The 22,920-nt window shown below is 41.9% G+C and overlaps 1 protein-coding gene across 2 annotated transcripts in view; it reads right to left on the bottom strand.

Annotated features, from left to right (window-relative positions):
* The window catches only part of QSER1 (glutamine and serine rich 1), a 74,230-nt gene extending 53,019 nt beyond the window's left edge, over window positions 1–21,211 (bottom strand). The window contains exons 1-3 of one of the 2 annotated variants that reach the window (XM_048215701.2): window positions 21,116–21,184; window positions 20,066–20,207; window positions 19,262–19,360 (exon numbers count right to left, since the gene is read on the bottom strand). The gene's annotated coding sequence lies outside the window, so the exon portion shown is untranslated. Of the gene's footprint in view, window positions 1–19,261; window positions 19,361–20,065; window positions 20,208–21,115 lie in introns of both variants that reach the window. The other variant, XM_026512161.4, reaches the window with a different exon arrangement.
* Between the last annotated feature and the right edge of the window lie 1,709 nt (window positions 21,212–22,920).

Genomic DNA, 22,920 nt, shown 5'->3' with positions numbered 1-22,920 from the left:
GCATAGGTCTTTAGGGTCATTACAAGTGGGTTTTGCAGAACATCAGAAGGCAGAAGAGAGGAGTCTGAGTATTATTTGTCCAATCCCTCCATCACAACCATGATTCCAGCCAAGCCACATCCCTCTACAACCATAGCTCCTTCTGGGCTCCAATAACTTGTCGCCCCACCCCTTCATGGGCCCGGAAGTGGCTTCACACTGCCACAACTCATTCAAAGTCTCATTATTCTTTTTTGGTTCCCTTAATCCTGCCCCCAACTATAAAACTGAGCCCCTCATTAACATGAATCAGATGAATCAAAGGAACGAAATTATGTTTCAGGCAGGGCCCTTAGCTGATAATTAGCGTAAAGGAAGAGCAACTGGTACTTTGTACCAATAAGCTATTGTTAAAACAAGTATGATTTCTTGAGATAAGTAAAATTATTTTAACTGTTCCATACATCTTTTTTTTTTTTTTTAAGATTTCATTTATTTGACAGAGAGAGACACAGCGAGAGAGGGAACACAAGTAGGGGGCGTGGGAGAGGGAGAAGCAGGCTTCCCGCAGGCTTCGTTGCGGGGCTCAATCCCAGGACCCTGGGATCATGACCTGAGCCGAAGGCAGACGCTTAACGACTGAGCCACCCAGGCGCCCCTGTTCCATACATCTTTAATGATCTTTACCTATTTCATCTTATACAAATGATACACTGAAGTTGGCTAAACAGGTGTTTTTCTTTACACTAAGAAGGTGAAATGAAGACTAGTACGGTATTTCCTGCCTGGTGGCATGGTAGAGCATATTCAAAAATCAGTCTATCAGTTCCAAGCATTATTCACACAAAGAGAGACAGACTTTGGCATTTGTAACAGATGCCCAAGAAAAACGATGCCAAAGTCAAGGCTATGAAGAGTTTCCGTCTGTTGTTCTGTCAGGAAATAAATGAAATGTGATGGTGATGTGGCATATGCTTGGCTATGTTCATAACAAGAGACACCAAGGCCTGGGTTGGACACAATTCCAAAATTCCATTTCATCATCTTCCTTTTTTATTTCTGTCATCACCTGCATTACTGACCTTTCCTTTGAACAAAGACAAAATTTTCAGATCCAACTTTTCCCATCTCCAGTATTTTTCTGGAACACTTTTCTTTTAGAAGAAATACATCTGTATAGCTACATGCAAAAGAATGAAACTGGATCACTTTCTGAGGCCATACATAAGAATAAACTCAAATATATCAAAGACCTAAATATTAAGACACAAAACCATTAAACTCCTGAAAGAAAACATAGGCAGTAAACTTCTGGACAACAGCCTTAGCAATATTCTTCTGTACCTGTCTCCTTAGGCAAGGGAAACAAAAGCAAAAATAAACAACTGGAACTATATCAAACTAGTAAGCTCCTACACAGCAAAGGAAACCATCAACAAAATAAAAAGGCAACCTACTAACTTAGGAGAAGATATCTGCAAATGACATATCCAGTAAGTGGTCAATACCCAAAATATATAAAGAACTCATACAACTCAACACGAAAAAATCAAACAATCCAGTTAAAAAACAGAGGACCTGAACAGAGGACCTGAATAGACATTTTCCCGAAGAAGACATATAAATGGCCAACAGACACAGGAAAAGACGCTCAACATCACTAATCATCACGGAAATGCATACCTAAATCACAATGAGATTATCATCTCACACCAGTCAGAATGGCTAGAATTAAAAAGACAAGAAATAACCAATATTGGCAAGGACACCCTCATGCACTGTTGGTAGGAATGTAAATTGATACAGCCACTGTGGAAAAAAGTATGGAGGTTCCTCAAGAAATTAAAAATATCATACACTTTAGTAATGACAGTTGCTAGTCTAGTCTAATAATGACAATCTATGACAAGAAATGTCATACAATAATTCTACTTCTGGGTATTTACCCAAACAAAACAAAAACACTAATTCAAAAAGATATATGCATCCCTATATTTATTGCAGCATTATTTACAAAAGTCAAGATATGGAAGTAACCTAAATGTCTATCCACAGAAGAATGGAAAAAGATGCGGTATATACATACACACACCAAAATATTAAGCCATAAAAATGAAATCTTCCCATTTGCAACAACATAGACGGACTAAGAGGCTATTATGCTAGGTGAAATAAGTTAGAGAAAGACAAATACCACATTTTACTTCTATGTGGTATCTAAAAACAAAACAATCAAAAAACAGAAATAGGCCATAAGTACAGAGAACTGGTAGTTGCCAAAGGGGTAGGGGTTGGAGAAGGGGCAAAATAGGTGAAGGGGATTAAGAAGCACAGATTTCCAAGGGCGCCTGGGTGGCTCAGTTGGTTAGACATCCGACTCTTGATTTCAACTCAGGTCATGGTCTCAGGGTCCTGGGATTAAGCCCCTGGACGGGCTTGTGCTGGGTGTGGAGACTGCTTGGGATTCTCTCTCCTACTCCCTCTGCCCCGCCCCTCACACACATTCTTTCTCTCTCTCTCTCAAAAAATAAAATATACAAAATAATAAATGAGTCACAGGGATGACTAGAACAGAACAGGGAATACAGTCAGTAATACTGCAATAACTTTGTACAGGGACAGATGGTAACTACACTTATCATGGTAAACACTTCATAACGTACATAAATGTCAAATCACTACGTTGTACACCTGAAACTCATATAATACTGTATGTCAACTATACTCAAGTTAAAAAATTTTAAAAAGAAAACCAGGGGGAAAAAAACCCCAAATACATCTGCCAAAGCAAATTATTTTGTGATTTGAATTGTTGCAATGTATTAAGTACCTCTAATGTCTAGACATTAACATATTCATTTAAGAGGTAGACAAAAATGGTCATGTGGGCCCTGGATGATTATATCTCTTTTCAGGCTCTGAAGAAATGATAAGAAATGAACAAGTATACAGCCGGTTATTTCTCACAACACAAAACATACTTCAAATTTCCCAGATTCAAATGTATAGGTGCCACGAAATGTTTTTTATTTTAGCTTCTTTATTTTATCTTATTGTTTGTGGCCTAGTTACCTTACCACATTAAATTTCTCCCTTTTATGAGAAAACTAGTACAGCTGAATTTTTACTGTATCAAAATTTTGTTCACTATTAACTTGGTCTAGGATTTCTGGCATTAGGTAAGTCAAATCTGTCTAAAGATACATATTCACCTTAACAATTCACATTTATGCATTAGATTTCTAGACAAATATTTATATACCTTTTATTTAACATAAGAACCTAATAACATTTCATAGAATAGAGAAAAAGATTTTCAGGTGAATCAAAATCCAAAGTTATGATATTCACACTTTGATACTCAATATACGGTTTTTTCTTTCTCTACAAATTTTAATACAAATTAACCAGAAATTTTCTATAAGCTCAAAAGGTTTGCTACTTGTTTCCTTAAGGATATTTCCAGAAATTTGTAAGCCCATTAACCAGACTTTTAAAACCACTACCATTTTATATCATTGTAGTTGCATTATATTATTTGTACTATCATAAGACTGACTTAGATAGCAAAGTGGGTAGAATGCTTAGGCTGCCTTAAAAAATCCTACATATTATAGCTATGTTAAAAAAATTTTTTTAAGTCTTTCAGAGACACACTATGGTTGAAAGAGAGACACATATAGCCTGAACTTTGCTTTGAAGTAATACAAAATAAATACAAAGTAGGGAGAGAAAGCAGGTGGGGGTATATATGAAACAAGATTGACCACATGTTGAAGTTTTTAAAGCTGGCTAATGAATAAGTAGGGTCATTGTATCATTCTCTCTAAATGTTTGGTTGGAAATTTTCCTTAATAAAAATACTATTGTCTGTTGTAGAGAAAAGAAACTTCCAAGTGGCTAATTCACATTCTGGATTTCTGGTTCACAAAAAATGATTAATGCAAAGGAAGAAATCACAATAAACACTAAAGGAAAGGCATATACCATATTTTGAAACAATAGGTAAAAACAATTTTATAATTTATAATTTACTATCTTAAAACTTTTTATAAACATGTCTGTTAAGTATGAATAACATTCATACTCACTCCAGAGCACACTTTATGAGGATGATGCTAAAATGACCATAAGGTGCACAACAGGTCAAGGTTAATTAGCTAATAGACCAGATTAGCTTTTAATAGCAAGTTTGAAACCATCATCTCCTATGCTATATTAAAACACAATCTATAAGTCTTAAAGCAATTAATCATTCGCATGATACAAAGGATCAGACTGAGCCCAAACCTGCTCTCGTTAAAAAAAAAAAAAAAAAGTAAGACAGAGATATTAACCAACAACAAAACACTATCTCTGGATTTGTTTTTTGTATAGCCACAGTTCTACTTAAATCCTATCCTTCCAAATCGTTCACACTTTTATTTTTGGCATTATTCTACTAGACCCTTTGTGGCTCTGGGTAAATCAAACTTTGACTTAGTCTAATGTCTATTTTAGTGAGAATACTACCAGTTGCTTTACCAGAGTAATATTCATTATGAGAAATATTTTTAAATGTTAAGCCATCTAATTTAAGCAAATCCAAGCAAAAGTATTTTAGCTTATTCACATTTTTGTGTTTGTCATGCTTCATTGGGTCAGACAAATCTGGTCTCAAGTTATTTAAATAGGATCAGTGATCACACAGTAATGAGAATGATGAAGTCATATGAAAATTTAATTATTTTATGCTTAGTTATACCCCATAAATACCTACAGGCCTACCAAACATAGGACAAGCTACAAGGTCAGGACCCCAAAGGAAACTTAAACATATGGAGGCCAAATTTAAACTCTGAATATGAGATAACAAGTCAAAACAGAATATGTAACAGCATTAAATATATTTTTTAAAAAGATTTATTTATTCTAGAGAGTGTGTGTGTGTCTGCGCGCACACACACACACACACACACACACACACAGATCAGGGGAGGGGCAGAGGAAGAGAATCTTCAAGCCGACTCCCTGCTGAGCGTGGAGCCCAGAAGCTGGGCTGGATCTCATAACCTGAACCGAAACTTATAGAAGTACCCTGCTTCTCACTATAAAATATTTCCTTTTTCAAAAGCTTATCACCTTCAAGAGTTGGATGCTTAACCGACTGAGCCACCCTGGTGCCCCAGAATTAAATATTCTTTAGTAAATCATTATTTATTGAAGTTATTATATGATGGACACATGGTAGAAAAAAACCCAACTGCTCAAGACTGTTAAACACCCAAGTTAACGTAGATGGACCAGCAATAAACGAGAGAAACATTTACTATCAAGGATTGATGTACTATAAAGAAACTTCAAGCAGGGTATTAGGCTACACAGTGATGGGGGGTGTATACCCTTTCCACTGAGGGTACTAAGGACAGACCTCTCTCACAATGTGACATTTTGAACTGAATGAAGTGACGGAAAAAGCCATGCAGATTATCAGAAGGAAGAGTGGTCCTAGCTGAGGAAACACCCCAAAGACCCCAAGATAAGAGCATTCCTACTGTAGCTGTCCAAGAACAATGAAAAACGTGTGCTTCATTCAGAGATAAAAGAGACTGAGGGCAAGGGAGAATCTGTGGTCATATTCTACAAAAAATGAAAGGAAAACAAGCCTGTGTCCTCCCATTTACCTCTTCATATTATGCAATATGTCCACACATATTAGCATACAACTAGCACACTGGTTAGCAAACGTCTACAACTGACCAAACGAAAAGAGAACTGATGGCAATTGCAAAGGCCTAGACTGGAAAGGCCTAGCTAGGCAGGCCTGAGCAAAAATTAGGAAAAAGATCACAGCAGCCCGGTAGTCATCTAGCATACTTCTAAAACTGAGAACAGCAGTAGAAGGAACAAAGGATAAACATGTAGCAAAGAATTAAGATTTTTTCGTAAGCAAATTTAGCAAAGCAGTCGACAATTTTTTGAAACAAAACTTGTAGTCTCATTTGAATTGGTGGCCAAAAAACAAAGCAAAAACACCCTTATTGAAGTACCCTGCTTCTCACCGTAAAGTATTTCTTCCCTTTTCAGAAGATTACCGCCTTCAAGCCTTTGTTCACATATCACTATTTCAATTAGCCAGTCCAAACCATTTAATCTGCACTGCCCCCCAACCCACCCTCCATTCCTCCTTACCCTGTTCTCTTTTTCCCCATCACTTCCAAATATACTAGATAATTTACAGTTATGTTTATTATTTATCATGTCTCACTCCATCTACCGCAGTGAAATTACAGGACAGAGTTCTTGGTTTTGTTCACTGATGTATCCCAAGCTCCCAAGTATTTAATAAATGAGAGGTGCTTGGTAAACATCTTGGAAATTCCTTTACCTTATGACAACCATTCAATCTGATAGAAACTCACATATCTAAATTTCTTCAAAAACTTCATGAAAGTATGTTGTAGGAAAATAATTCTAATTTTTGAAGTAACTGAGAAAGTATAACTTTTCTAGCATACATGTTAACTCCAAAGAGACTCAACATTCTTCTTAAAAGTCTCCCATCACTAATGGCTCTGACTTCTTTTCATTTGCTGACTCTACTTCATCCCAAACTCCCACCCCTCTCAAAAGTGTTCCCTTGAGAGCCAGAACACCTTGTGATGAACAGCACAGTCTCTGAAGTCACACTTCATGGGTTTAAATCCTGCCTCTGCCACTGACTAGCAGTGCGATCTTGAACAAATTAGTTAACCACCCTTGCTTTAGTTTCTGTAAAATGAGCTAACAATAGTACCTATCTCACAGACTTGTGAGAATTAAATGAGGTAACTTAAGTATCAGAACAGTGCTTGGTAGGCATTCAATAAATGCCAGTTATCACCAACAGCTAACTTCAGTTCTCAGCTACCCACTCTTCATTCTCAGAAACCTTTATCTCTGAGATTCTATTGTCTTCTATACAAATGGCTATTCAGACTCCCATAGTCACCTTTCTGGTCTTGTCAAATGAGGACAAATACTTTATTTTTAAGCAGAGATAAGAATGTCAAGAAGATAAGGATGATAAGAGACAAACAGCATCAGCATCACACAGAGATGAAAATTACTGGGCTTCACCCCAACCTACTAATTCAGAAATTCTGGGTCTAGGCCAGCAACCCATGTTTCAACAAGTCCTACGGATGATCTGAAGGACTCAAATTGGAGAACCACTGATCTAGGGTAAGATCATGTCAGGGAAGGGAATTACCAGACCCCTTTCTTCCTTCGGACATTTGTACGTGCTCTTTCCTCAGATCTCAGGGAAATGCTAATTCCACATGCAGAAAATTTTCTTGTTTATTTGCTTGTCTGATCTCCCCCCAACGCCAAGAAGGTAAGATGTACAAAAACGGATTTTGTTTTTTTAAAAAGATTTTATTTATTTATTTATTTATTTATTTATTTATTTATTTGAGAGAGACAGAGGTAGCAACAGAAATAGCAAGAGAGAACACGAGTGGGGAGGAAAGCGAGAAGCAGGCTCCCTGCTGAGCAGAGAGCCTGATGCGGGGCTCAATCTCAGGACCCTGGGATCATAACCTGAACAGAAGGCAGATGCTTAACTGAGCCACCCAGGCAACCCGAGATTTTGTGTTAATTGCCCCTGAACTTCTAATGCCTAGAAGAGATGCACAGCATATCTGTTGACCAGAATGAATTAAAGTTTCTACTTTTCTTTACTGTAACATCCTTTTCCCAGTCACCAGAAAAAGGTATTTCCCTTTTCCTTATCTTCTAACATGTACCCTTTCCAACAATCTCAGCCAATTTTCTTTTAGGTCTCCTACACCCATCTCATCCTTTCTATACCAGTATTACTACCAATCTCCTATCCCCTGTGAGGGTTAATTTTATGTGTCAACTGGACTGGCCATAGGGTACCCAAATTAAAATTATTTCTGGGTGTGTCTGTAAGACTGTTTCTGGGTGAGATTAGCATTTGAATCAGTGGACTCAGTAAAGCAGATGGCCCTTCCCAATGTAGGTGGGCATCATCCAATCCATTGACAGCCTAAATAGAACAAAAGGTGGAGGAAGGAAGAATTTGTGCCTTTTTTCCTGCCTCACCAGCTGGGGCTGGGACATCTCATCTCCTCCTGCCCTTGAAGTGGGATTTACACCATGGGCTCCCCTGGTTCCCAGGCCTCGTGAGTCAGACTGAATTATGCCATCAGCTCTCCTGGTTCTCTGGACTACAAAGAGCAGATCATAAGACTTCTCAGCCTCCATAGGTGCATGAATCAATTCCTCATGATTAAATTCCATTATATATATAAATTTCCATTTATATATGTGTGTCTGTATACATGTATATATCCACTCTATTGGTTCTGTTTCTCTGGAAAACACCGACCAATACAGATTCTGGTATCAAGAGTGGTTCTAAAGGAACAGAATTTTAAGGATGAGCTTTCTGAAATGGTTCTGGGGTTTTTGCAATTGGCTCTGTAATCTGATTAGATTTAATGATGTGAATGACTCTTTCCAGAAGTAAAGAGAGCACAGATAGTCCACGGCATGAACTTACAGAGAGGTATGCAAAATACCTGCACTGGATACTCCTTATCATCCCCTCATAAGCAGCAAAGACCTAAATAACTCTATATATACTTTCAAACATTTTTGGAAAACTAAATATAATGGATATAATGACATTGGTTGGTTGTTCCTAATGCCACTGGAGAAGTGGTGAAAAAAAGGGATGAGCTCAGGGATTTGAATTCCCAGCTCTAGGGCAGCATAAATGACCTACGAGCTTCTAGGTGTTCCTGAAGGAGAGAGAGCCTTACCTCCTGCAGCCACTGGGCTGAAATTGCTGAAAATCAGTGCAGAACCTCTCCTGTGGCTGAATTACAATGCAAGTTGAACTCTCAGCCTCACAGGGTGTGTCTACTGTTAAAGTGAGAGCATTGATTGGGAAAGGATGAGATCCTGGAAGTTGGGATGAGGAGGAGTGGGAAGACAGATGAAGCTGGGGACACTGGACCTCTAAATTCTTACTGGTCTTTACCAAAGGAAGAGGTTTCCCCACCGCCAGGGGAAGCATCCTTTCTCCCTCCTTCTGAAGGGATGAACCCTGCACTGCCTAATGAAACTGTAATGGCTTCCCCCCGAGGCATGAGCTATGTAAGACAATGCTGAGTCTCCTCAGGACCCACTCCTACCACCTCGCTTTGCTTCTAGACCTATAACTAGGACTCAAGTCCCAGCAGGTCCCTAAAGGCAAGGTACAATGTGTTAGGTCCGTGACAAAGTGTGTTTGTATACATATATACAAACTGTTTAAAGAACTACCTGGATTTTTATTTTATACAGACAGAAATCTGAGGATGATGTGTGGGAATGGGTATGTGTGTGGATCTAATGATAACATTCTTTGATCAGGCCAAATTCATAGACATGGGCTCACAACGCAGAGATTCTGCATTGAACACTGCAGCTTAGGGAGTCAGAAAAGGCTCTCGCAGTTTGGTTGGTTAGCTGATAATAGACTAAAAGGTGGCTACCATGAGTGAACTGGAAATGCCAACATGCCTTGGTTTAATGTAGAAGAAGGGATTCAAAGGCTTATGGAGATTGGAATGTTCCAGTAGATTTGTCAAGACCTACTTCCCCACATTGGGAAGGTCCAGAAGACATACCTTCCACCAATACTGTGAGGAATAAATTTCGGGGGGGGGGGTGTCCTGGCATCCTTGAAGAGCTCTAAGACCACCTGTTTCTGTGTCTCTGTGGGCCAAATCTTACCATAGAAACTGCAGTCAATCAATCGGGAAACCTAAATACAATGGGAGTCATTAGACTCCAGGATGGCTGGGTCAAGTCATTCAACCACCAAAGGAAAGGCAAACATGATTACCGTAATGGTCAGCAAAGTCAAAGCAGAAATCAGAACAATCTGAATCACATAGACCTATGATGTTGATTATGGTGCCCCTTGAAAGTGAAATAGATAGGAAGTCTACCAAATTCTTAATCTGTATAAGCACAAAATTTCTAAGTCAAGTGAACAAAAGCCTAATTCAAATAATAAAAACAGCCCTTAAGTCAATTCCCAGACTTGGGCCAGACTGCAGACTCAGAACCCTCTGAATAAAGGGGAGGCCAGGTCCCCTCAAGGGAGGACCACAGTACATTACTGAAAACGTACACTACTCATCTTTCTCCCAGCCTTCCCCAAAGGGACCTATGTATAGCCTTTTACCAAGGTAACTGTACATCAGAGAAAAGGAAATGTCAGACTTTTCAGGAACTACTGGATATGGGCTATAACCTGACACTAATCTCAGGAGACCGAAAACATCACTATAGCCCACTAGTCACAAGTAGGGACTTATGGAGGTCAGGCTCAAGTCCATCTCACAGTGGGTCAAGTGGGTCCTTGAACCTGTTCTATGGTTATTTCCCAAGTTTGAGAATGCATAAATCCCTACACTGATTTCCTGACCTGTGGAATGAGGGTTATTATGGAGGGTTAAGGCCAACTGGACGCCATTACAACTCCCTCTATCTCAAAAAATATTAAACCCAAAGCAATACCAAATTCCTAGAGGGATTGCAGAGATTGGTGCCACGATCAAGGACTTGAAAGATGCAGGGGTGGTAAGTTCCATCATATCCCCATTCATCACTATTTGGCCTACGCAGAAGGTGGATGGGTCTTGGAAAATGACAGCAGATTACTCTATGTTTAACCAGGTGGTGAATCCAACTGTAGCTCCTGTACCAGATGTGGTTTCATTGCTTGAACAAATTATAACACATTTCCTAGTACCTGGTATGTAGCTATGGATCTGGCAAATTCCTTTTTCTCCATACCTCCCATAAGCAATTTGCTTTCAGCTGGCAAGGCCAGCAATGCACCTTTACTGTCTTACCTCAGGGTTATGTCGACTCTCTGCCCCTAAGTCATAATTTAATTCACACAGATCTTGATCACCTTTCCCTTCCACAAGATATTACACAAGCCTATTACACTGATAATATTAATGCTGATTGGACAGAATGAACAGGAAGCAGCAACTACTCTAGACTTATTGATAGGACATTTGCATATCACAGGGGCACCCTACTTCAGTGAAATTCTAGGGGTCCAGTGGTACGGGATATGTTGAGATATTCTTACTAAGGTGAAAGATAAGTTGTTGTCTCTGGCCTTCGTACAAGCAATGGTTTGGCTGGATGGCCGGGGGCTTGGAAGGAACATGATTGGAAAATTGGTGACAAAGAAAGGTATATGGATACGTGTCTGGATGGGCAAAAAAATTGAAGATATTTGTTTTCTACGTGAATGCTTACCAAAGAGTGACCTCAGCAGAGGAGAATTTTAATCAAGTGCATAGGATAACCAGGTCTGTGGATACTAGAGAGCCTCCTTCCCCAGCCGCCCCTGGGCTAACGAGCAAAGTGGCCATGGTGGCCGGGATGGATGACATGCAGGGGCTCCGCAACATGCACTTCCCCGCGCTAAGGCTGATGTGCTTACAGCCACTGAGGAGTACCCAGTCTGCCAGCAACAGATACCAACACTGAGCCTCTGATAGGACACCATTTCCCAGGGTGATCACACAGCTGACTGCGCTGAACAGCTGCCCTCATGGAAGGGGCAACACTTTGTTCTCACTTGAATAGATACTCTGGATATGGATTTCCTTCCCTGTTTTCAGTGATTCTGCCAATACTATCATCTGTGGACTTATGGAATGCCAACACCTGATCCACCATTATGGTATTCCAACACAGCACTGCTTCTGATCAAGGAATTCACTTCACAGCAAAAGAAGTGCAATAGTGGGCTCATTCTTATGGAATTCACTGGTCTTACCGTGTTCCCCATCAACCTGAAGCAGCCGGCTTGACAGAATGGTGGAATGGCCTTTTGAAGGCTTTTTTATTACCAGCTAGGTGGCAATATCTTGAGGACTGGGGCAAGGTTCTCCAGAAGGCTGTATATGCTCTGAATCAGCATCCTGTTGCCTAGTACAGTTTCTCTGATTCCTAGGCTTCATGGGTCTGGGAATCAAGGGGCAGACTGGGACTGTCACCGCTCATTAACATCCCTAGTGAGCCACTAGCCAAATTTTTACTTCCTGTTCCAATGACTTTACGCTCTGCTCTTCTAGAGGTCTAAGGTCCAGCAGGAGGACTGCTTCATCAGAAGACCCAATAATGATTCTATTGAACTGGAAGTTAAGATTGCCATCTGGCTACTTTGAGCTCCTCATGTCACTGAACCAATAGGCAAAGAAGGGAGTTAACAGTGTTGGATGGGGTGAATGATCCTGACTATCAAGGGGAAAATGAAATACTCCACAATGGAAATAAGGATGAGTATGTCTGGAATACAGGAGGTCCCTTAAGGTGACCCTCAAGTATTACCATGCCCTGTGATTAAAGTCATTGGAAAACTACAACAATTAAATCCAAGCAGGACTAGTAATGATACAGACCCTTTAGAAATGAAGGTTGGGTCACCCCACCAGCTAAAGAACCACAACCAGCTGAGACACTTGGCTGAAGGCAAACAGAATGCATAGTGGAAGAGGTTGTTATGATACCAGCTATAAGCATGTAACCGGTTAAAGAAACAAGGACTGTAATGTCTTATTTCTTCCTTATTTTGTTTGTTTTTTTTTTAAAGATTTTATTTATTTATTCGATAGAGATAGAAACAGCCAGCGAGAGAGGGAACACAAGCAGGGGGAGTGGGAGAGGAAGAAGCAGGCTCATAGCGGAAGAGCCTGATGTGGGGCTCGATCCCAGAACGCCGGGATCACGCTCTGAGCCGAAGGCAGACGCTCAACCGCTGTGCCACCCAGGCGCCCCTGTTTATGTTTTTGTATGTCTGTGTGTATATATTTGTTTTCTTTTCTCTTATTTCCTTATCATGTGACATAAAATGTACTGATTTTCTATCATAGTACTTAAAGTATTGCTAATTTTACATCCTAGATTTAAGTTATGGGATAGCAAGGAGAAGAGCTAAAGGACTTAATCTGCTCTCCTGGGGAAGGGATTAGCATGTTTTCAGTTGTACACAAGATAGCTGTATCATGTTAGAAGAAATTATGATCTTGCTATCTTTATTTCGAGATTAAGAAAAGTTTAAAGGGATGCCTACAGGTATAGGGGCACCTGGGTGATGTGGTCGGTTGAGCATCTGACTCTTGGTTTCAGCTCAGATTGTGACATTAGGGTTGTGAGATCAAGCCCCGCGTGGGGTTCTATGCTCGGCGAGGAGTCTGCTTAAGCGTCTCCCTCTGCCCTTCTCCCTGCCCTCTCCTTAAAATAAATAAATAAATCTTAAAAAAAAAATAAAGAGATGCCTATAGGTGTAAAGTTGATAAGGGGTGGAAGTCTGATGGTTCATTTTATTTGTCACCTTCACTGGCCACAGGATACCCAGATTAAGCACTGCTTCTGCCTCCTTTTCCCCAGAAGGAATCTGAGCCCCACCCCCACCCCTGCTCCCTGCCTCATTCTCCTGCCCTCAGATTTACGTCATGGTCTTCCCTGGTTCTCAGGCCTTAGGACTCAGACTGAATTACACAACAGGTTTCCTGGTCTCGAGATTGCAAAGAGCAGAGCATGGAACTTCTCAGCCTCCATAATTGTGTGAGCCAATTCCTCATAGTAAATCATTAATAAATAGATAGATATCACAGTTATCATATACATCTCCATCCATATCCATAACAAATCACGTATTTCTCTGGAGAGCACTGACTAATAGAACCTCCCCCCTGTCTGGTCTGATGAATTGTCTCTCATTTGGGATCCTGTTTTCTCCCTCTGCCAATTCTAATGCAGTATGTACTCAACTGCCAAAATAATCTTATTACAATACTTTTTTTGTTCATATCATCATCATCATCATCATCATCATCATCATCATCCTTCCCAAAAACCTTTCAAAGCTTCCTACTGATGTAGAGGCTATACTCCACGGCCTGTCATCAAAGCCCTCTAAAATCTAGCACTAACACACTGTGGTAGAGTGTTACCCTGATGACCCCCCCAATGAAACACACCTTTGTACAGTCTCTCCCCCATAACTCTGCACTGGGCCCAGGACTGCTCTGACCAGTAGACTGTAGCAGAAGTGAGGCCATGCCAGTTCAAAGATCAGCCCTTAACTGGTCTAGCAGATTCCACTTTCTCCCTCTTTGTAACACTTGCTCTTGGATGCTCCCTCTTCGTGTTAATCCCTTATTCCACTCATGCAGCATGAACAATAATTCAGATCAGTTGTATGCAATATACCTGACATGCTTCCATGCTCTCCTTGAACTTTATATAATTGTTCCTTCTAAGTCTCCAAAGCATTTTTGTAACTCTTAAAAAGAAACAAATACTCTGCCTAGTAGTACAGTTATTTAATTCATTTGCTGAATATTTAACAGGTACTTACAATGTGTCATTGTTTTAAGTGCTGACAATAAAGCTAATATTCTATATGCTTACAATGTGGATACCATTCTAAACACTTTTCTGAGTTATCTCATTTAATTCTCAAGAACTCTAAAAAGTTTCCTTATTTAATACAAGGAACCTCAGGCACAAAGAGAGGAAAGGCCTCTCCACGTTCAGAGAAGGCCTGTGTGAGGTGGTAACATCTGGGAAAAGACCTGGAGGTCCAGAAGAAGCAGCAAAGCGAAGACCTGTGAAGACAATACACAAAGAGAACAGCCAGTGCAAAAGTCTTAGGACACAAATAATCTTAATCTTAGCATGTTTTAGGAACAGGCATAAAGCGTGTGGCTGAAGGATGGTAGAGGGAGTAGAATGATGAGGATGGAGAATAAGCTAAGGCTCAGATCACACAGGGCCTTGCGGGCCATGATAAAGACTTCGGATTTTCCTCTGCGTAACGCTGGAATGTTTTACATTCCAGGGTAACGACATTACCTGATTTATATTTGATTTATATTTAATAAACTCTAGAACGGTTAAAATGGAAGAAAGGAAAGCAATAGGAGGCAACTGAAATAGTCCATGTGGGAAATTATTGATGTGGAGATCAACCCAGCAGGATTTACTGAGGAAATGAATATGGGAGCAAAGAAACGAATCACAGATGGCTCCCATCTTTTGGGCCTGCACTACTAAGCAAATGGTGGTATTATTTACTGAGGTCAGGGAAGGTTAAAGGTGGACCAGGTTGGGGGGTTAAGGTGATAATCATGTTTTGGACATATTATGTTTGAAATCTTTACTCAATACCCAAGTGGAGATGACAGGGAGGCAGCTAGCTAGATACGAATATAGAGATATCGATTTGAAAGTTATTTGATTTAAATGGCAACTTCATCTAGGGTGAGTGAGGAGAGAAGGAAAAAGGATGGAACTCCAAGCCCCTGGGCACTTCCACATTTAGAAGCCAAGTAGAGAGGCACAAGTGTTTACCCTGTCTCCCCTCTGGATGACAAGTTCTTCGAAAGGCAGGACAGTGTCTTTTTCTTTTTCTTTCTTTTTTTTTTTTTGGTACCCCACAGAACTTAGCTCAGTAACAGAAACTCAAAGATGCTCAGTATATTCTAATGAATGAATGTCATCTGATTTCTCATGCTTTCACTACAGAAATGTAATACTTGAGGATAAAGGCAACCATGACTCATGTATTGTGGGCACTCAAATATTTGTTTAATAAATGAAAAAAAAAAAACTTGGACCAGGTTTTGCCAGATACATGTTGGTACTCATTGTTTCAGAGAGCACAGCGACAAAAGGTAGAAAGCAAGCAGCAGCCTACATCTTCACACTTCAAACAATGATGATCGTGGACACCCTAAACCCTTCATCTTGGTTCCCACTACAGGGTAGAGGGGAAAGATGGGGAATGGCAGTAGAGGCTGAAGCAGCAAGAAAAGGGCTTCCCATTCCCACACTAACTCAAGAGTTTGGGCCATCATGTCATAAATATGTATTAAGCACCAACTATATACCAGGCAGCAGAGTAAGTATCAAGTATACAGCAGTAAGCAAAAGAAACAGTGTCCCTCAAAGAGCTTCCATTCTGAAGAGGAAGATACCTATTACATAAATAGCATATAGATATATAATTGTATTCCTAAGAATTATATGAAAGTACAATAAAATGTACTGTGAAAACATCCATACCATCGCATAAAATACGGGACAGAGGTTGGAAGGCAGTAGGGTTCTGACATGAGATACTTTAAGAAGTCAGGTTAAGAGGTGGGGAAAGGGTTGAGTTATCTAGGTGGAGGTATCTAGGTGGATGAATGAAAGTTTTAAGGTAGGAAGGAATTTAGAATGGCCCAACTATGAGAAGAATTAATTGAGGGAAGGAAAGAAAAGGTTCAAGATTATTTAGTTTGGAGGCTACGGCAGTTACTGTGAAAAATTATGGTGGTTTGGGTCAGGATGGAGCAGTGGAAACAGAAAGCAGCAGACAATTTCAAGATATGCTTAAGAGATAAAAGGGCAGCAGGGCTTGGTGACTGAGCACACTCAACTCCCAGGTTCTGACCTGAGCAACTAGACGGACAGAGGTGCGACTTACTGAGATAGGCCTCCCTAGAAGCAGAGGCGGGGCAGGTGCAGAGAGCATGAGCTCATCACTACACGGCCGTGATATCACCAAGTAAAAGCTCAGAGAGGTTATGTGATTAGCTGATCAGAATAGGCTTGGGCCTTATAGACCTATACACAGGCATCTCCAGAGATGATATATAAAGTCATAGGCATGGATGCAATTATCCTCAGGAGAAAGCACAAGAAATTTTATCAATCCAAAGCACTGGAAAAAACGACAATATGTAGAGATCAGAAGAGTAAGAACTATTGAAGAACAGGGAAAAGCAGTGAGCCAGGAAGGCAGAAGGAAAACCAGCAAAGTACACTGCTTTGGAAGTGAAAGAAAGTACATTTCCATTGGGGGAAAAAAGTAGTCAACAGTGAGATGAACATTGAAATAAGGATACTAATGATACCCGGTCAGCCATAAAAGCTCATTTAACCCATAACATAGTCAGAATGCACTATCAGACGATCTTACTATGAAGCAGTGCAGTACAGTAATTAAACGTGCAGGCTTCAGATCCACAACGTCCAGGTTGAAATCCCGGCTCCCCGCCTTACTGGCTAAATGGCTGTAAGTATAGAATACTTCATTACACTTTAAATATATACTTACTGTCTCTGTGCCTCAGTTGCCTCATTTATAACAGGAAGGGAAAAATAATACCTACTCAAAGAATTGTTAACATTAAGTGTGTGTGTGTCTGTATGTGCTCATCACTTAAAACAGTGGCTAGCACAAATGAGTTCAGTAAATGATAGCTATTATTACTCACAACATTGTTTCTATGGGAAAATACTTTCTGAACAAAAGAAGTTTGCCTGAAATAACTTTTCACTAATTTGGGACTGTCCCTACTCCCCATAAATTGTGATCTTACAAGGTCTTTTTTCTTTCTTTCTTTTTTTTTTTTTTAAAGATTTTATTTATTTATTCGACAGAGATAGAGACAGCCAGCGAGAGAGGGAACACAAGGAGGGGGAGTGGGAGAGGAAGAAGTAGGCTCCTAGCGGAGGAGCCCGATGTGGGGCTCGATCCCAGAACGCCGGGATCACGCCCTGAGCCGAAGGCAGACGCTTAACTGCTGTGCCACCCAGGCGCCCCCCCAGGTCTTTTTTCTAAAAGCCTTGAGGGAAACTCTAGATTTAAAATTTACTCAAAAGGTCCTTACTGGAGTAGCTGACCAGTTTTTTGGGGGGTTTTTTGTTTCTCTTTTTTAAGAGAGAGAACACACCTGGGGCGGGGAATAGGCAGAGGGAGAGAATCTTAAGCAGGCTCCATGCCCTGTTTGAGCTCAGCTAAGGGCTCCATCTCATGACCCTGAGATCAAGAGTCAGACGCTTAACTGCCTGAGCCACCCAGGCGCCCCAGTAGCTGACCAGTTTTAGAGAAGCTAATATCTCTTTTTTGTTTTTTTTTGGAAGGGTACCTCTCCCACTCATTACACATTCATACTATGATCAGAAAGAACTTATATACTAGAAAATTTGAAAAACTGGTGGTAAAAAAATTGACTATTTCAAGCGACAAAGTTACAAAAACAGATATAAATCTACTTTAAACAAAGTATTTTTATTTAGTCACTTTCTGGTGCACATTCAAATACAAACACATCTATCATCACAATGATGAAACAGCCTCTCGATGTTCTGTGCAAGATATAAATAACAGGTAGAGAAAAGGAAGCAGATCTGCAGCTTCCTGATGATCATCTTATTTCCAAAAGGAGGCCAAGGTATTAACAGTATCTAAGACAGCCCCACCAAAAGTATTTCCAACTGTAACACGACAGGCAAAGATATGCTCATTCGGTCCCTAAAACTAACTTGAGAAGAACACAAATAAATGGAGATTTGTGAGACCAATTTTTATCCTTGAATTTCCCACTGACTTAGCAAGTATTATTTTAGAAATTTTCAGAAAACTCTCTATACACCCTACGGTAAAATGTTGCGAGTTTCCCCTTAGTTCTTTATTTTTTAATTGTTAAAACAACAGAAATACCTAATACCTGACAGAGATGTTATACAAAAAAAGTATTATTCCAAAGTAATGACAAATTGTTTACCATGTTCTTTCCCCATCAACTAATGAAAACCCTCCATTTCAGGACTAAGCAAAGACACAATGTAGGGACATGTCAGTAACAACTGAATGTCATTACCATCTGTTAGCTTCTGAATAGGTTACTGGAAACAAGGTGACAGACAGGCTAATTCTTTATGGATAAGTATCCATATCACATCATCACAACTAGTACTCATTTGCACCTTCAAGAAAAAACTGCCACAAAGGGGAACAAAAACATTCAACTGATATATGAATTATGAAAAAGCTTTCTGAAATGTTACAAAAATATGAATAGGCTTCTGAAAATGCAGAATACTTAAAGATTTACAGGCCATATTTCAGATTCAGTATTTTCCATACAACTGAAATGAAAGAGGACATTACACAATTTGAAGAATAAAACGAGGTACAATTAAGAAGTGTGTGTAGCCCTGTACAGATGGCCTGATCCTAACACAAGATGTTAACAAAGCAAGTTGGTGGGGGAAGGGGAAAGCCTGCATTTTCTATGCTAAAATTTAGTTGACTCCACCCCCAAAATACATATTTTTTTAAAGGGGGGGCTTAGCATTTAAGAATCAATAACTTCCAAAAAACAGAAAATAAACCTCTTTCAGATTACGTTTTCCAAATGAATCTACTTACTGTTTTCAAATGTGTTTGGGAAGTCATTCTTTGTTACTTTGATAAATAACATTTGGAAAATATGACAAGTAGATTTTAGTTTCTTGCCTCAGAAGTATTCTGCTAAAAGAAATAACAGAAATAACTAGATAGAATTTGTTCCATTTTCCTAATAAAATACTTTTCATTTAAAACATTAAAAATGCTGCACAAATACCTATCATCGTTCACTGAAGAGAAAGCAATTTTAATTTGTAAATTATCGCACTCAATGCAAAAGCTCCTTGAAAAATGATAGTCGAATCAGCACCAAAAAAAAATTAATAATGGGAAAAGTGCCAAACATCTTTCATAAAACTCCTTAAAATGTCTTAATAGTACATAATACAAAGTTATGACTATTTCTGAAAAGTTTCCGCAATTATTTAGCTCCAAATTGGCACATCACATTATTATTCTTTTTCTAATCCCAGCTCTTTTAAACAAAGGACCTAAAATTTTCTGAGAAAGCTTATTTCCCTTTTCTTGAATCAAATTTTTCTCATTCTCTCTCAATCATCCCAAGGTATTATTTAAGACAAAGACCAGCTACTCTTCACACATTATTTTCCAAATCATTAAGGTGGAACTTTCATAAAAACAAGGACGATAACCTAGAACACTGTAACATATAAAGTAAAAAAAAAAAAAAAGTTCACTTTTGTCGTGACAATAGTAAGAAATCTGATGAGATCATAAAGCCACGAAGCTTCCCGTTGGTAGCTGAGGATGAAGTCATTAGCAACCCAGGATTCCCTGGTCCTTGTAATCAGAAGCGGCACCTACCAGATTCTGCATTGTTCGGCAGAGGTGGCTTTAAAACACCCCGCTCCCGAATCGTCCAAAGCAGACCACGCCTTCCAGTTATCATTCAAATGGACCATTTCACCGTGTGGCACTACTACACATTTCCCGCGAGCTTAAATATCTAGTAAGAGTCAACATTTTAGATTTCCTTGGTCATGATGGAGCAAAGATGAACTCTTGAACCCCGCGCTACATAATGAACCAGGGTTTCAGAAGCCGAGATGGAGAAGCATGCTTCTGTTCTTCAACCTTTATGGCCTTCACTGACCACCCCCCCCAATTTTTTCCCAACTCTTAGTCACCCCACGACACAGAAGGCAAAAGAGATTCCTTACTTCCTGCTGTTGTTAAAAGGGGAGGAAACCCAAGAGTAACTTTGAACGCGTGGAAGAGAAATAGCTTAATCTTGGCCACCACTGCAAACATATGTCACCCAGCCCCGTCGCAGCTTTCGCGCCCCTCCAGGCCCCCTCCCGGGCCCCACGCCCCAGGGGTTCTCCCGCAGCCCAGCCCTCCCGGGTCCCCCAATGCCAGGGACGCAGCTCGGCGCCTCTTCCTCTCGCGCCTCCCCCACCCTCACATTGCCGGGGTCCCCAAGACCACATTGTCCGTTCCGATACAATGGAATGTCACTGCCCGGAACTCCTCGGAGCCCTCCCTCGCCCCCCCGAAGCCAGTCCCGGGTGTCCCTGATCGCCCAGTTCAGGCACGAACCCAAACTTCACCATGTGAGAGAGCCCAAGACCCGCGAGGTGACGGAGACCCACGACTCCCGCCCAGCCCTCCCTTTTACTCACAGTCCCCTACCAGCCCTAAGCGCGAATCCTGCACTGGGCGCCCCCACCCACCCCAAGACCACCTCATAGGAGTCATCATCCGCCTCTCCCAGCGCGGGCAAGAGCGAGGTAGAAGAGCGGAGGGCTCCCCGCCCGGCCCGGACCCCTGGGCGGCGCTGCACAGGGGCGAAGGCCCCAAACGCATCCCCGGCCTTTCCTGGCCCATCACGACCCCGCCGCCCACCCTCCCTACCTGGCCTTGAGGCTGGGGCTACTGCCGCTGCTGCAGCTGCTGCTGGCGGCGGCGGCCGCCGCGGCTCGGGGTTCGTAGGCCCAGGCGGGGGCGGGGGGTGGTGCGGCGGCGCTGGCGGTGGCGGGGGCGGCGGGGGGCGCGGGCGGCGGCGGCGGGTCGGCGAAGCCGGAGGTCGCGTAGTTCCTGTCCATCGTGGGGGTTGCGTAGGGAGGGCGGGCAGCAGTGGGGGCTCCTCTAGGGCCCTGTGTATGGGGGGCGGGAGGGGAGGGAGGGGGCGGGGGGAGGAAGAGGAGGAGGAGGCGGCGGCGGAGGGAGCTGCCCCCTCACATGGCCCCGGCGGGCGGACGGGCGGAGGGCGCGCGGGCCGGTCTCTGCCGGGGGAACCCAGGCCGCGGCGCGCGGCGAGGCCCCAGCCGGACGTCAGAGAAGCGGCGGCATCCGCGGCCGGGACTCACGGCGGCGGCGGCGGCGACCGCTTCGCCCCATGTTGGTGGATTTCCCAGGATGCACCTCCCGCCCCCCTCCGCCCCGCGGCCTCGCCCCGCCTCCCCTCGGCGCCCCGCGCTCGCGGCTCGCGGGCCAGGCGGGCGGCCCGCGAGGCCTCCACCGCCACCGGCCGCCTCTCCCAGGCCAGCGGGGCGGAGAAGGCTCGAGGCCTGCCGGCCCAGCCCGCTCCGGAAACCCGGAGCGGTGCCCGCCGGCGGTAGCCAACGGGCCGCGGACTTCCCGCCCTCGGCTGCTCCAAGGGGAGCTGTCCACGCTCGCCGCGCCCCGCGTGGGAAGGGGCCTCGCCTGCACTTCGCCCCGCGAGAGGGAGGGGAAATTGAGCGGAAACCCGGCGTGGGTGCTGCAAAGGGGGAGGCTTGTCAACGCTTTGCCTGGAGTTCGTTATTTGACCCTTCGAGTTATTTTGAGTGTCTCAAATACTCAGTTCCCGCATCGCGATTTCTTTCTCTGAGCCCAGTCCCAAACCAGAAACAGCTGAGCGGGCTGTTTTACAGTTCCGTTTACTCCCTTCCTGCACGAAGCTTGCTGGGCTAGAGGACCCTTTTCCTGCTGTTGGGAGAGATTTATATTCAAAGAGATTCAAATTCAAACGTATTATTTTCCAATCCTCGTTGAAAGGACCTTTCCCAGGGGCTCTTATTAACTGTCCCCACCCCCACCTTGGGGATTTTCTCATTCTGGATTTCAGAATCTTCTATCCCAAGGTAAATACTGCCTCTTCATTGATTAATCCAACTACCATCTGGATGACTTTAATTACAATACGTTTAAACTCACTATGCACACTTTGTGTTGGGAGTTTTTTGTTTGAGACTTGGGACTTCAGGACTTTACCCAAACATTTCCTACGTGACCTCCACGCAGTTTGGCGGCGGTTAATTTAATGATTATTTTGAGGATCTTATGTTATATATCAGAGGTGTGTTTCTTCTATAATCATGAGTAGTGAAACCTAGGGTTCATGGAAATCATCATTTGGTCCTTAAGGCATAAAGTTAAACAGTAAAGTTTATACTTATTGACCATCCCCCTTTAAAAAAAAATCAATACTGGTTTAACACCTATTATGTGCTTAGCACAGAAATCTGCCACTCAAGATAAGCTTAAAGGTTTAAACAAATCATGCAAAGTAGAAGACCTAATAAATTTGATACACTATCACTAATCACTATATTAAAAGCCAGTTTAAATTTCGGTAATACCTGATACTGAATCTGCTATTCCTTATGAGATGATTTTTGTTCTGGGAGATTCTGTTTTCCTCCTGGCGCCAACATCCTTTTGTTCCTATTCCTTCC

This window comes from Ursus arctos, unplaced genomic scaffold (genome assembly GCF_023065955.2).
Source record: "Ursus arctos isolate Adak ecotype North America unplaced genomic scaffold, UrsArc2.0 scaffold_23, whole genome shotgun sequence".
Taxonomy (NCBI): domain Eukaryota; kingdom Metazoa; phylum Chordata; class Mammalia; order Carnivora; family Ursidae; genus Ursus; species Ursus arctos.
The sequence above is the reverse complement of the archived record's forward strand: the minus strand, read 5'-3'. Positions and strand labels throughout refer to the sequence as shown.